Source organism: Anolis sagrei, chromosome 4 (assembly GCF_037176765.1).
Source record: "Anolis sagrei isolate rAnoSag1 chromosome 4, rAnoSag1.mat, whole genome shotgun sequence".
Lineage (NCBI taxonomy): Eukaryota > Metazoa > Chordata > Lepidosauria > Squamata > Dactyloidae > Anolis > Anolis sagrei.
In genome coordinates, this window is record NC_090024.1 from 192,647,538 (window position 1) to 192,659,740 (window position 12,203).

The following is a 12,203-nucleotide window of genomic DNA, read 5'->3' on the forward strand; positions in this document are numbered from 1 at the left end:
TGAGGCAATGCATTTATGTGAATGTCCAGCCTACACCATTTCTTGTGCTTAAACTAATAATGTGCCCAGCTACAGCCAGACTGTTGTTTTATGCTAGCCTACTTCAATCAGGTACCTTCACATTTTTATGGAGCAGAACTTCATAAGGCTTCTATATATAGCTACGGTGCAAATACACTTGGAATACTTTGTACTTTCTGGTCACTGCACTTCAGAAGGGATACTGTAGAGCTAGAACAGGTACAGAAAAAATATACTGAAACCAACACTTTTGGGACAACTTGCCTAAGAAAAGACTGTAATACTTGAGGCTATGGCTTGGGGGGGAAATGCCAGTAAGAGGATATGGTAGAGATGTATAACATTAAATATGCTAAGGAGAAAGTGAATACGCAGATTCCCCACTCCCCCATGAATAGGATCCCAGATTAGTAGTGAAGCTGAATGGTGAAAAAAATGGAAGTATGATGGCTGACCTATGAAGGTAGTTTTTCACAGAAGAAAAGCTATACCAGGGAATTCAGACAAATTAATGGATGACAAGACTATTGATGACTCGTGATTATCATGATGGCGAATACATATAATTCGTGTTTTATATGTTGGGCTGTTTAAATTTTGTGAGTACAGATGTATTGCTGTTGTATTCGGGCATTGAATGTTTCCCTTTTATGCTTGGAATCTGCCCAGAGTCCCTTTGGGAGATAGAGCGGAATATAAATAAAGTTATTATTATTATTGTTATTATTATTATTATTATTATTATTATTATTATTATTATTATTATTATTGAGACAACTATGTTTTGGAAACCCAGCTGCAGAAGAACATAAGCAGGATGATGCAAAGCTACATGTTTTGCTTCTAGCATTCTACTATGGGAACAGAATGCTGGACAAGGTAACACTTAAATGCAATTGGCCTCTGGACACTGAGTAGAGAAATAGGCCATCTTATTCTTTGACTTAAGGCCCTTCCACACGCCTTTTATCCCAGGATCTGATCCCAGACAGGCCCGTAGCCAGGATTTCGTTTCGGGGGGGGGGGGGGCTGAATTTTTTTTCAGGGGGGGTTTCGGGGGGGCTGAGTTTCGGGGGGGGGCTGAGTCTGAGTGAAAGAGGGTCTACCCTAGCAAACCTTTTGTATCATTACCCCAATACCCCCATGCATATGGGATATATTGAGTATGGTGATCAGATCATGATATCAATAAACATAACAGTTTAAATAATGCACCAATAAGGCCTTTTCACGAACCACCATGAAAATTTCGGGGGGGGGGGGGGCTGAAGCCCCACGAGCCCCCCCCCCCCCCCCCCCCCCGGCTACATGCCTGATCCCAGATTACCTGCTTAAACTGGAATATATGAGTCCCCACAGCCAGATAACCTGGGATAAACAGATAATCTGGGATCAGATCCTGGGATAACGGGGCAGTTTGGCAGGACCCATAGATAGCAATTGTGGAGAGCGGGGGGGACTGGTTTACAGAGCTTCATGCACTCAGATGTTACTCATGCAATTGTTCATTCATTTTCTGTTTCATCTGCTTCCATTATGTGTGTCTTCTTCTCCCAGTGGGTACTAACAGCTTGTAGCTTAGACTCTTTCCTTCTTAGGCAAGTGAGTACTTTACTTTGCCCATAGGTGGGAAGAAGGAAAACAAGAAGGAACAATGAAGCAGCCAGTCAATTGCCTATATATTCAGCTTTCCACATTCACTGGAGTAAGAGGCACAAAACTGCTATGAAAATGAAAAACCATGAATTAAAAATTCGCTTTTTAAAACCTGAGATAACACCTCCATTCAAAAACATGTGAGTAGATCAATAGGTACCGCTCCAGCGGTAAGGCAACGGCGCTCCATGCAGTCATGTTGGCCACATGACCTTGGAGATGTCTACGGACAACGCTGGCTCTTCGGCTTAGAAATGGAGATGAGCACCACACCCCAGAGTCGGACAGGGGAAAACCTCTACCTTTAACCTAAGAATTTCTAGGTGTTACTCTATGGTCACCTTCCAACAGCAACTGGCCATAGAATCATTTTGAAGGACCTAGAGATGGTGTCCTCTCTAGACATCACTAGGTCCTCCACCGTGACTGGAGTAAACCAACCATAAAGTCCAGGGGCGGCTCATCCATTACGCAAAGTAAGGGGTCGCAGAACACTTTTTTTTGCCAGGGGCGCAGAGGTGCCTCTGTAAATGCCCCTCGACCGCCACTTGAGGAGCGCCCCCTCAGCTCACAACAGCCCTAGCAGTCCGGGGGGAGTCTCGGCTTTCTTGCCTCGCTGCTGGGCGATCCTCTTCCCAAAGGGGCCGGGCCCTTGAGCCTCGCCTAGCCCCTCTTGTTCCTGCTCCACCTGGCCACCGGGTGTGCGAGCAGAGCCGGTGCTCAATCGTTCTCCGTGTTCGATCCCTTCCCCATGACCGGCTCCCCTTCCAGATCCCCCAGCGCTCCACCCACCTCCTCTCCTCTCCCCAATTTGCGGGTGGGCCAAGGGGCGGAGCCGTCGCGCCTGGCCCACTTCGGGTCCGGAGGCGTGTCTGAAGACCCCAGCATGCACACCAAAAGTCGCCTCTTCTCCTGACTTTCTCTTCAGCCATTGGGACCAAGAGAGAGAGAGAGAGAGAGAGCCCCTCCGGCTGGAGGTATCTCCCACCTCCGCTCCCTCCTTTGTTTTTGCGCCTACCTTCAGGAAAGGAGGGCATCTCCACCTCTCTCTCTCTCTCTCTCTTTCTCTCTATCTTGGTCCCAATGGCTGAGGAGAAAGTCAGGAGAAGAGGTGACTTTTGGTGCACACGCCGGGGTCTTCAGGCACACCTCCGGAACCAAAGCGGGCCAGGCAAGGGAGCAAGTGCGGCAAGTGTAGTTACTGGGATGTATAGTTCACCTACAATCAAAGAGCATTCTGAACTCCACCAATGTTGGAATTGAACCAAATATGGTACGCAGAACTCCCACGACAAACAGAAAATATATATCAATGATTGGTTGGGGGTGGGGTGCCAAAATACTGTTTGCTTACCGTTGAAAATTACCTAGGGCCACCTCTGATAAAGTCACACAGGAGGGCCCTGAGGTTCCTAGAGAGAACTTTTAAAATCAAATCCACAAATAATCAAATTCACAAACATCAAAACTACAAATGTGGAGGGCCAGCAATACTAGTAGTTGATTTGTTGACAAAGCACAGTTATATTTGTACATTCAGAAGACTATGAAAAGCATGTCCACAGCACTCTCTGTTCTTGTGATCCTGGATTCATTTAAAATGTAACAACAATGCTACTACATCCACAATTACAGAAAAAGGTTTATTTTTAGGCTTACAGCAATGCATTCTCTATTCCATTCAAGTATACAATAAGTGGAGTTCATGTTTCCACTAACTGAAATAATGGCATTGTTCCAAAATAATGTTGTACATTAATTTGTCCATTTCTGCAATGCCCAGTGCTCTTAAATAACCATTTTCTGGCTCCAGGGCAAGAAACCTTTTCCATATCAAGCTCACATCGCCTCATTGAAAAACCGTGAATTATGAGAAATCTGAACATATAAATCACTGTATAGTACCTTATTGGATCTAAGTTCGATTAATTCAAAATATCTGAAATGCCTAAAACTCATATACCATAACCTTCAAGAAAGTGACAATTTGCTTATTTTTTAAAAAACACAAATCCTGGCTAGGTCTGATTTACTCTCTCAAGTAAAGTCTGTAAAATTACTGCACTGGATCACAGCTCCAAGACTATTGTAGCCATTTCCACTTTTGTGATTCAATGTTTCTATAGGACAATCTGAGATCTCAACGTAATAGATATTGATTAGGAATCACAACAGAGAAAGCACCAGAGATACTAAAGCTAAAAAGAAATAGGATTGTATGAATAGTATAATGTATTCAAAGCACATACAACATATGAATAACATGGGGGGTTCCTAATGGGAGGAGAAGCAAGCAGAATAGACTCTGAGCTCTTTACTTTCTAGTGCTCTTAAATTATTTACCTAGGCATTTTTGTCATTCTATCATCATTACTCCTGCTAAATGCTTAGGGGAAATTTATGTATTCCTGAGATAAATTGATGTTATCCATTGATTGTATCCAGTCAAATTGTGTATTGTTTTGATGATATGTAATTCTATTTTATGTGCGGCACCTTGAGTGCTTTGTTAGCTGCCCAGAGTTCCTTTGGGGAGATGGTGGTGGGGTACAAATAAAGTTTTAGTAGTATTTTATAAATTGTTTGCTCTCAGAACTGGTTGCCATAAATATTATCCATACCTTGGTCAAAATGGAGATCATCCAAAAATCTATAGTTTTATATAAACATTTTGATTACATTGTTTTATATATTATATATGTTTTATATTGTATATACGTTTGATTTTAATATTCTACATGTTGTATATGTTTTGAATACATTATTCTACTTACACTTCACACCCACCCCCCACCTCCTGCGATTTTGATTTTAGCATATCTGGCACTCTATATTGTCAATCTGAGATCTGATTAGAAATAATTGGGGTGGCATCCTGCCCCACCAGGAAAATTAATCACTGCCAACACTAACCTGCCAATTTTACATGCTTTCCACATGCACAGCCTGCTTGATGCCCCATTGTTTCCATAGTCAGCAGCATTCAGTCCCTCCCCAGCCCTGGATGTGTATCTTTGACTGGCTTGCAAATTGTGCCTGATTGTACAATATTTAATTCTGAAGAGTCCTGCACAAACATGAGTGAGTCCTGCACAACCCACTTTACCTGTGACCCAGAGAAAGGCCCAGGACATTTCTTCACCAGAGATGAGAGACTTCTGCCACAATATACCATACCACCCACTTACTTGCTCTTTATTATGACTCAGCACTTGAACATGTTTGGTGGATGTCATTTGTCTCTTTCTACGCAGACATGGAGCACATGTGACAATGCACGTTATTAAAACTTAAGTACTGTACTATTTTAGGCTCCATTCACACAGCTGTTGGTAAAAAGCTTATACATAGATTGCAGGCAGCGTTCTTTAAAATGGTACTGAGACAGCCTTAGTCGCCTTAGTTGATGATCTTCGCCGGGAGCTAGACAGGGGGAGTGTATCCCTGTTGGTTCTGCTGGACCTCTCATCGGCCTTCGATACCATTGACCACGGTATCCTTCTAGGATGCCTTGCAGGAATGGGATTTGGAGGTACTGCCTTGCAGTGGCTCCATTCCTTCCGAGGGTCGCTCCCAGAAGGTGTTGTTAGGGGACTCCTGCTCGGCCGCACGGCCATTGTTCTGTGCGGTCCCACAGGGCTCAGTACTGTTCCCTATGTTATTCAACATATACATGAAGCCATTGGGGGAGATCATCCGGAGTTTCGGGGTATGGTGTCATCTGTATGCAAATGATGACCAACTCTGCCACTCCTTCCCACCTGCTACTAAGGAGGCTGTTCAAGTCCTGAACCAGTGCTTGGCCACTGTAACAGACCTGATGAGGGTGAACAAATTGAAACTAAATCCAGACAAGACAGAGGTACTCCTGGTCAGTTGTAAGGCTGAACGGGGCATAGGGTTACAGCCTGTGCTTGACGGGGTTACACTCCCCCTGAAGGCACAGGTTCACAGCTTGGGAGTGATCCTGGACTCATCACTGATCAGTGGCCGGGAGAGCTTTTGCACAATTAAAGCTTGTGTGCCAGCTGTGCCCGTACCTTGGGAAGTCTGACTTTGCCACAGTGGTCCACGCTCTGGTTACATCCCGTATTGTCTACTGCAACGCTCTCTATGTGGGGTTGCCTCTGAAGACTGCCTGGAAGCTGCAATTAGTCCAACGTTCGGCAGCCAGGTTACTAACGGGAGCAGGGTACAGGGAGCGCACAACTCCTCTGTTGCACAAGCTCCACTGGCTGCCAATTAGCTTCCGAGCACAATTCAAAGTGCTGGTTTTAACCTACAAAACCCTATATGGTTCTGGCCTGGTTTACCTGTCCGAACGTATTCTCCCCGATGAACCATCAAGACTATTAAGATCTTCTGGTGGGGCCCTGCTCTCAGTCCCGCCACTTTCACAATCGCATCTGGCAGGAACGAAAGACAGGGCCTTTTCTGTGGTGCCCCCTTGGTTATGGAACTCTCTCCCGATTGAGATCAGACCTGCCCCCTCCCTCCTGTCCTTCAGGAGGCTAGTGAAATTCTGGCTATGGAATGAAGCATTCCCAGAAAACCGGCTGAGACCGGCTACAGAACAAAGTTATCGACCACACATACGGACTGAGTTGGAGATGATTTTATCTTGGCGATTTGGCTTATATGTAATTTTTTCTACATGTATTTTAACCTGTTGTTGTTGTATTATGTTTTTAGACTATATTAGTAGCACTGAATCCTTGCTGTGAGCCAGTATGAGTCCCTCTATGCAGGTAGAAAAGATCGGGATATAAAAGTTTTAAATAAATAAATAATAAATATAAAACATAGATGTACAACAGGGCTTCTTATACACAGAATCTACCACAATGGTGAAACAAATTTTGTGAGGTTTAAATAGGCAATGTTAATATTCATGACCTCAGCAAGGGTCTCTGAGTCACTAATATATCTCCCAGTAGTGTGGTTCTCAATTATTGAAAGGAGGTATAATCCACGTTTTTTGCAAGCATACCTTGATTCCATCCCATTTTTATATCAATCTGTACATTTTTAAGTGAGTGCAAAAATTCAAAGACACGTTGTATGCAAAGTCACAAGCAACTTTGATGCTTGAAACCTTGAAGCCAAGGGAATTGTCAGTGAGGAATTCAAAGAAGACACTATCTTCAGCCAAAAAGAAAGATAACTCTCAATGGAGAAATAGAAATAGAACCCTGAATGCAACTGTTTGGTGACATGTGAACAGGGAGGAGAAACCTTATGTTAATCAATGTAGAGAGACAGAGCAGATGGCAACAAAAAAAGGAAGAACAAGAGATCTCTTCCACAATATTCAAGAAATCAGAGAAATTTAAACCAAGAATAGGTATGTTCTAAAACCAGCAGAATTATACAACCAGACACAAAAGATGAGGGAAACAATACATTAAAGAACTAGAATACATACAAGGAAGAACCATTTGAAGATTTAGAAAGTGATTTGAAAGCCACACTCAGAGCACTTGGGAGAAATAAATCACCAGGAACAGATGGCATAAAAGTACACTTGCTTCAAGCTACAGAGACAAACTAAAATCTGGTCAAATAAAAGAATGAGTCACAGATTGGAAACATTCAGTATACATTCCAATCCCCAAGAAAGTGGACACCAGTGATCACAGTAACCACAGGACCTTTGCATTAATATCCCATGCAAGCAAAAGGCTGCTCGAAATTCTACAACAAAGACTTCTACTATATGTGGAGCAAGACATATCAGATGTCCAAGCTGGGTTCAGGAAATAAAGAAGCAGCATGGATCATATTGAAAACATACATTGGATAATGATGCACACAAAAGAATATCAGTAGAAAATCAATCTGTTCTTTACATATTATAGCTAACCTTTTGATTGTGCAGAAAAAATAGGCATCACACTTAAAGAACTGGACGTACTACACCAATTTATTGCCCTGATGCATAATCTGCAGTTTGTTCTTCTGACCACCATAACATCATTCTGGAATTAATGGATTATAGAATTCTTCCCTTCTGTATAGATAAAACTTGCTTATCAGCTGCAGGGATTTGTCTTCTAAATTTCAAGTCAGTAACAGTCCTAAATTTGTTCTCTATATCTCATGTATGCATTTATAAGCATATGACTCTGCTTCTCTGCCAGCCTTTTCTTGCTTACACACTTTAATACCAACTGCCATAAAATAAGAAGCGAAGAAAAAATGCTGCTTAGCCTTACCTTCAACCAAGCCCATTTTGCTTCCCACGCCTGAACTACACATGAAAATAGGATGAAGGAGTGGGTTTCTGCCATACAGTTGCCAGCAGGATGTGTGTTACATCACTTTAGAAGTCACTGGGTCTGCCAATTTAGTCTGGATATGTTTTGATATCTGTGTTTGCTGAAACCAAATCAAGACAAATGGCACAGCAAATGGCAGAAGCAGCATACATACCAAATGAAGCCATAGATATACAACAAAGCATGGTTTTAAAAAGCATAATTTACCTCCCCCTTCAAACCCAACAGGGTTCTTTCTTCTGCCAAATCGCTGCATTTCATGTGGCAGCTTGGAAGTACTTCAGGATCATTACTCTTCTCTTGACATAGCTGCTTGACAGGTTAATGCTCTCCTGAGCTTCCTCCTCCCTCTTGCAGATAAGGAAAGAAGGGCCCAGATAGACAAAGGGTGTGTTGTGAACTTGAGCCAAGTCCCTGTACCCTTCTTCCCCCCCCCCACCCCCATTCCTCTTACTCCACCCAAAAAGCTGTGAGAAACTGGATCCTATCGAGTTTTGCAATGGGTGAGCCACATTGCTGCTTAAAACACAGCTTAGCAGTGACAGTAATCATTAACAATAACATCAACAAGCTGTTCTGCAGACTACGTGGACCTCTGAGAGACTATTAACTTCAGAACAAACAAGTAAAAGATAATGGATAGTTTTGCAAAAGAGATTCCTAACATGTCATGGATTTCATCTCACAAGGATCAGGTGGCGGGATCTCATGCCATGGGCCAGGCCCTGGTGGAAGTCCATTGTTGCAAGAAAGTGTCTCACCCCACTGGAAAAAATGAGGGGCAGCTCACCTGCAGGGAGCAGGCTGGTGATGAATCAAACAGGACAAGCTGTCAGCAGGAATAAAGACCAGCAGCCTCCCCAACTCCCCACCCCCTTCTTCCCATGGAGGACTCTTGCAGCCACCACTTACATTGGACTAATTGGAGGGTTGGAGCACAGCTTGCCTTCTTCTCCTCCGCCACCTGTCTGGTAGCCTGACAGTCAGACCACAGGGGTTGGGGAGGTGCCTGCCTCAATCATTATCAAGCAGATTTTCATGGTAAACTTAATCCATCCCCTAGTGATTACAATGTCAGACCTACACAACATCAGTGCCGGAAAGAAAACAGGGAAACAAAGGGGGAAAATCATTTGTTCTAAAGTTTATGATCTCTCAGAGGTCCACATTTTGCAGTTCATGCCTCCTCTAGACGACATCTGTTATTTGTAGCACACTGGTAGCAAAATCTCTGCTTCTTTCCCTAGGTCTTTATGAAAAGTCTATCTGTGACTCGTCACAGTTGGGTTATTTTGTAGCAATTGAATGGTCTCTAAAAGTGGCATTCGTATTTCTCTCTCTTAGCGGTCCTTTTCCCACTCCCAGAAAAACACTTGATCAAAATTAGCTCGTTGAAGAATTTACTTTGTGATTACAGACAATAAAGAGCCTTATAACAGCTTAAACACCTACAGGTTTTACAAGACTAAGGCTTTCATAAGTCTTTATGCTAAATAAAACTTGCTGGTCTTTAAGATGCCACAACACAATTCTTTGTTGTATTTACTGCTACAAACCAATACAATTTTCCCCACGGCAAATTTCGAAGTTAGCCATAGCAGCATATTTTTGGAGCAGCAGAAATTGTGTCACTTCATAAAGATTGCTGTAACTGAATCTGCAACTCTTTGACAAGCTATATAATGAAGAAGAAGTACCATTGCAGACCACATTTGGACCAGTCCAATAATGATAGTTCCTATCATCAGGCTAGCAAGATTTCCATCTGTCTTACCATTTGATAACAGATCAGCAGAAATGATATTCCCTTTATCTTCAGGAAAAATACAGTAAAATTTACATCCTGTTTTACCAATGCACACTGAGGTATCGAAAAAGTACACCATGTATATATCAAGTCTTCCCTGAACCAAGCAAAACACATTTCTGTACTCAACAGATTTGACCTTGCTGTAGATCACATCATTTTCCTAAAATAATATTGACAAAGCTGCTTCATGTGTAGACAATGCTTCAGGTAGGATAGAGGTTTTTTTACTTGTGTATGGAATATTTTTATCTGTAACTCTGCCATTTCTCTATTTTTTTTCCCTCCTGCATGGAGGTCAACAGATGTGTTTCATGGCTCAGGAGGGATTTTAGTTTGGGTCTCTCACAGCTTGTGGACTACTTTACTTGACACTAAAGAGGTATTCTCTCTTCAAATCTCTAGGTTCTCTAATGTGACTCTATGGCAGGCATGGACAAACTTTGTACTCCTTTCCTTCAGCAAACTTGATGTACAAAGTAATTGTATTGTTGAGGATTTGCAATGCCCATAACTTTTAGACTGGACTCTGATTCAGTGATTTAGAAAACAGCCTGATTTGACTGTTTGGTGAAATCCAAAACACAATCCAGAAATCCAAGCTTCTTCCTCTCCCCATTCTGACATTTCCCATACTTAGCAAAAAGAAAAGAAAGCAGCAATGTTTTCCCAAATACACTATCTGTCCTTCTGCAGCCCACTAAACCACTGGATAACTGAAAAGGCTTTAGGAAGGTTCATATTCTTAAAAGGTGAAAGATGTATACAATCTGAAGAGGAACCAGACCAAAGTAAGCTTCAGGAAGGTCTGCTTTCAGTTCTGGTTGCCAACAAATCTTACTCAAACAACCTGATTCTTCAGGTTTTTCAGGTAAATGTAAAATTACATTAAGATTAATTTTATCTTGCATTTTACAGATGCATCACATTTACTGCAGGTACACATGTGCAAAGATAACATGCAGGTGCTGTTCAAAAAATAATGCCTACACACAACATCAGTGATAGTAGGAGGCTTTAATTTTAGTGGGATGGGACATCTACTCTGGATTTCAGTCTAAGCTTTATAAGAGCTATCCATGGTATTGAATTTCTTTTGGGGATAGAGTTCAGCAGCTTGACAGGGAAACCATCAACACCCATTGCTCTATACCAGTATTTCTCAAACTCTGCTCCTCCAGGTGTTTTGAACTTCAGCTCCCACATTTCCTAACAGCTAATAAGCTGGCTGGGATTTCTGGGATTTGAAATCCAAAACACCTGAAGGAGCAGAGTTTGAGAAACACTCCTCTATACAATAAAGCAGTGGTTCTCAACCTGTGGGTCCCCAGGTGTGACCTACAACTCCCAGAAATCCCAGCCAGCTTACCTGCTGTTAGCATTTCTGGGAGTTGAGGGCAAAAACATCTGGGGACCCACAGGTTGAAAACCACTGCCATAAAGGAAGCTAGATTTTGGGGCGTACCATTTGCCAAAGTGCAATCCCCAGTATTACATAGTATTGGAAGTGATAGCTAAGGCGGTTGCGGTTCAGTAGGATATAGAGGCCACAGAATATACATGCTTCCCTGGAGACTAGGATGCAGAACAATGGCTTCAAACTACAAGAGTGGAGATTCCATCTGAACATGAGGAAGAACTTCCTGACTGTGAGAGCCCTTCAGCAGTGGAACTCTCTGCCCCGGAATGTGGTGGAGGTTCCTTCTTTGGAAGATTTTAAACAGAGGCTGGATGGCCATCTGTCAGGGATGCTTTGAATGCAATATTCCTGCTTCTTGGCAGGGGGTTGGACTGGATGGCCCATGAGGTCTCTTCCAACTCTATGATTCCATGATTCTAATATTACATTAATGAAATTGAATCAGCAAAGAGTCAATTTTTCCATTCTACACTTGATCACTACACTTGATACAATAAGTACACTGAAATTGAACCAAAAAAGAGGGGAAATTAGGATGAAAATTTTGGAGTAAGCATATTTGGAATACCCTTGGGCTTTGTATCCAGTCCCTTGTGTTGGCACTGATGGCCCAGGTTAAACCATTGTGTCTGTCTCTCTTTCTCTGAACTAGAAATCAATAATCAAAAGAGGTCTGGACATGCCTAAGCCTAAGCTTCACAAGACTGGAAGGCTTTGTACATCTGAGACAATAAAAAAAACTGAGAAACATGCTCAAGATAAACACACAGGTTAGACCTTAACAAAGTCTCTGTCTTACAGACAATGTGACAAGACTATGCCTGATAACAAATCTTAACCCTAGTGAAGAGGACAAGGGACATTTTGACACAACAGGCTGAAAACACCAGTGTTGACATCTAAAGCCAAATAAATTCCTTCTGTGTCTGCAAAAGCTCATCAGCCCAATTCCTAGCAAATGCTGGGGTCTAGAGGTCCTTTATTTTGCATGCTGTACTGACAGTTCCCAGTGAGGGGATGG

General features: G+C 42.5%; 1 protein-coding gene across 11 annotated transcripts in view; it reads right to left on the minus strand.

The window, feature by feature from the left end:
• Window positions 1-12,203, minus strand: part of PLEKHA6 (pleckstrin homology domain containing A6) — a 258,135-nt gene that overhangs the window by 198,485 nt on the left and 47,447 nt on the right. Inside the window, exon 1 of one of the 11 annotated variants that reach the window (XM_060772998.2) lies at window positions 8,163-8,359. The exons of the other annotated variants lie outside the window; for them this stretch is intronic. The gene's annotated coding sequence lies outside the window, so the exon portion shown is untranslated. Of the gene's footprint in view, window positions 1-8,162; window positions 8,360-12,203 lie in introns of those variants that run through there. 11 annotated transcript variants of the gene reach the window in all.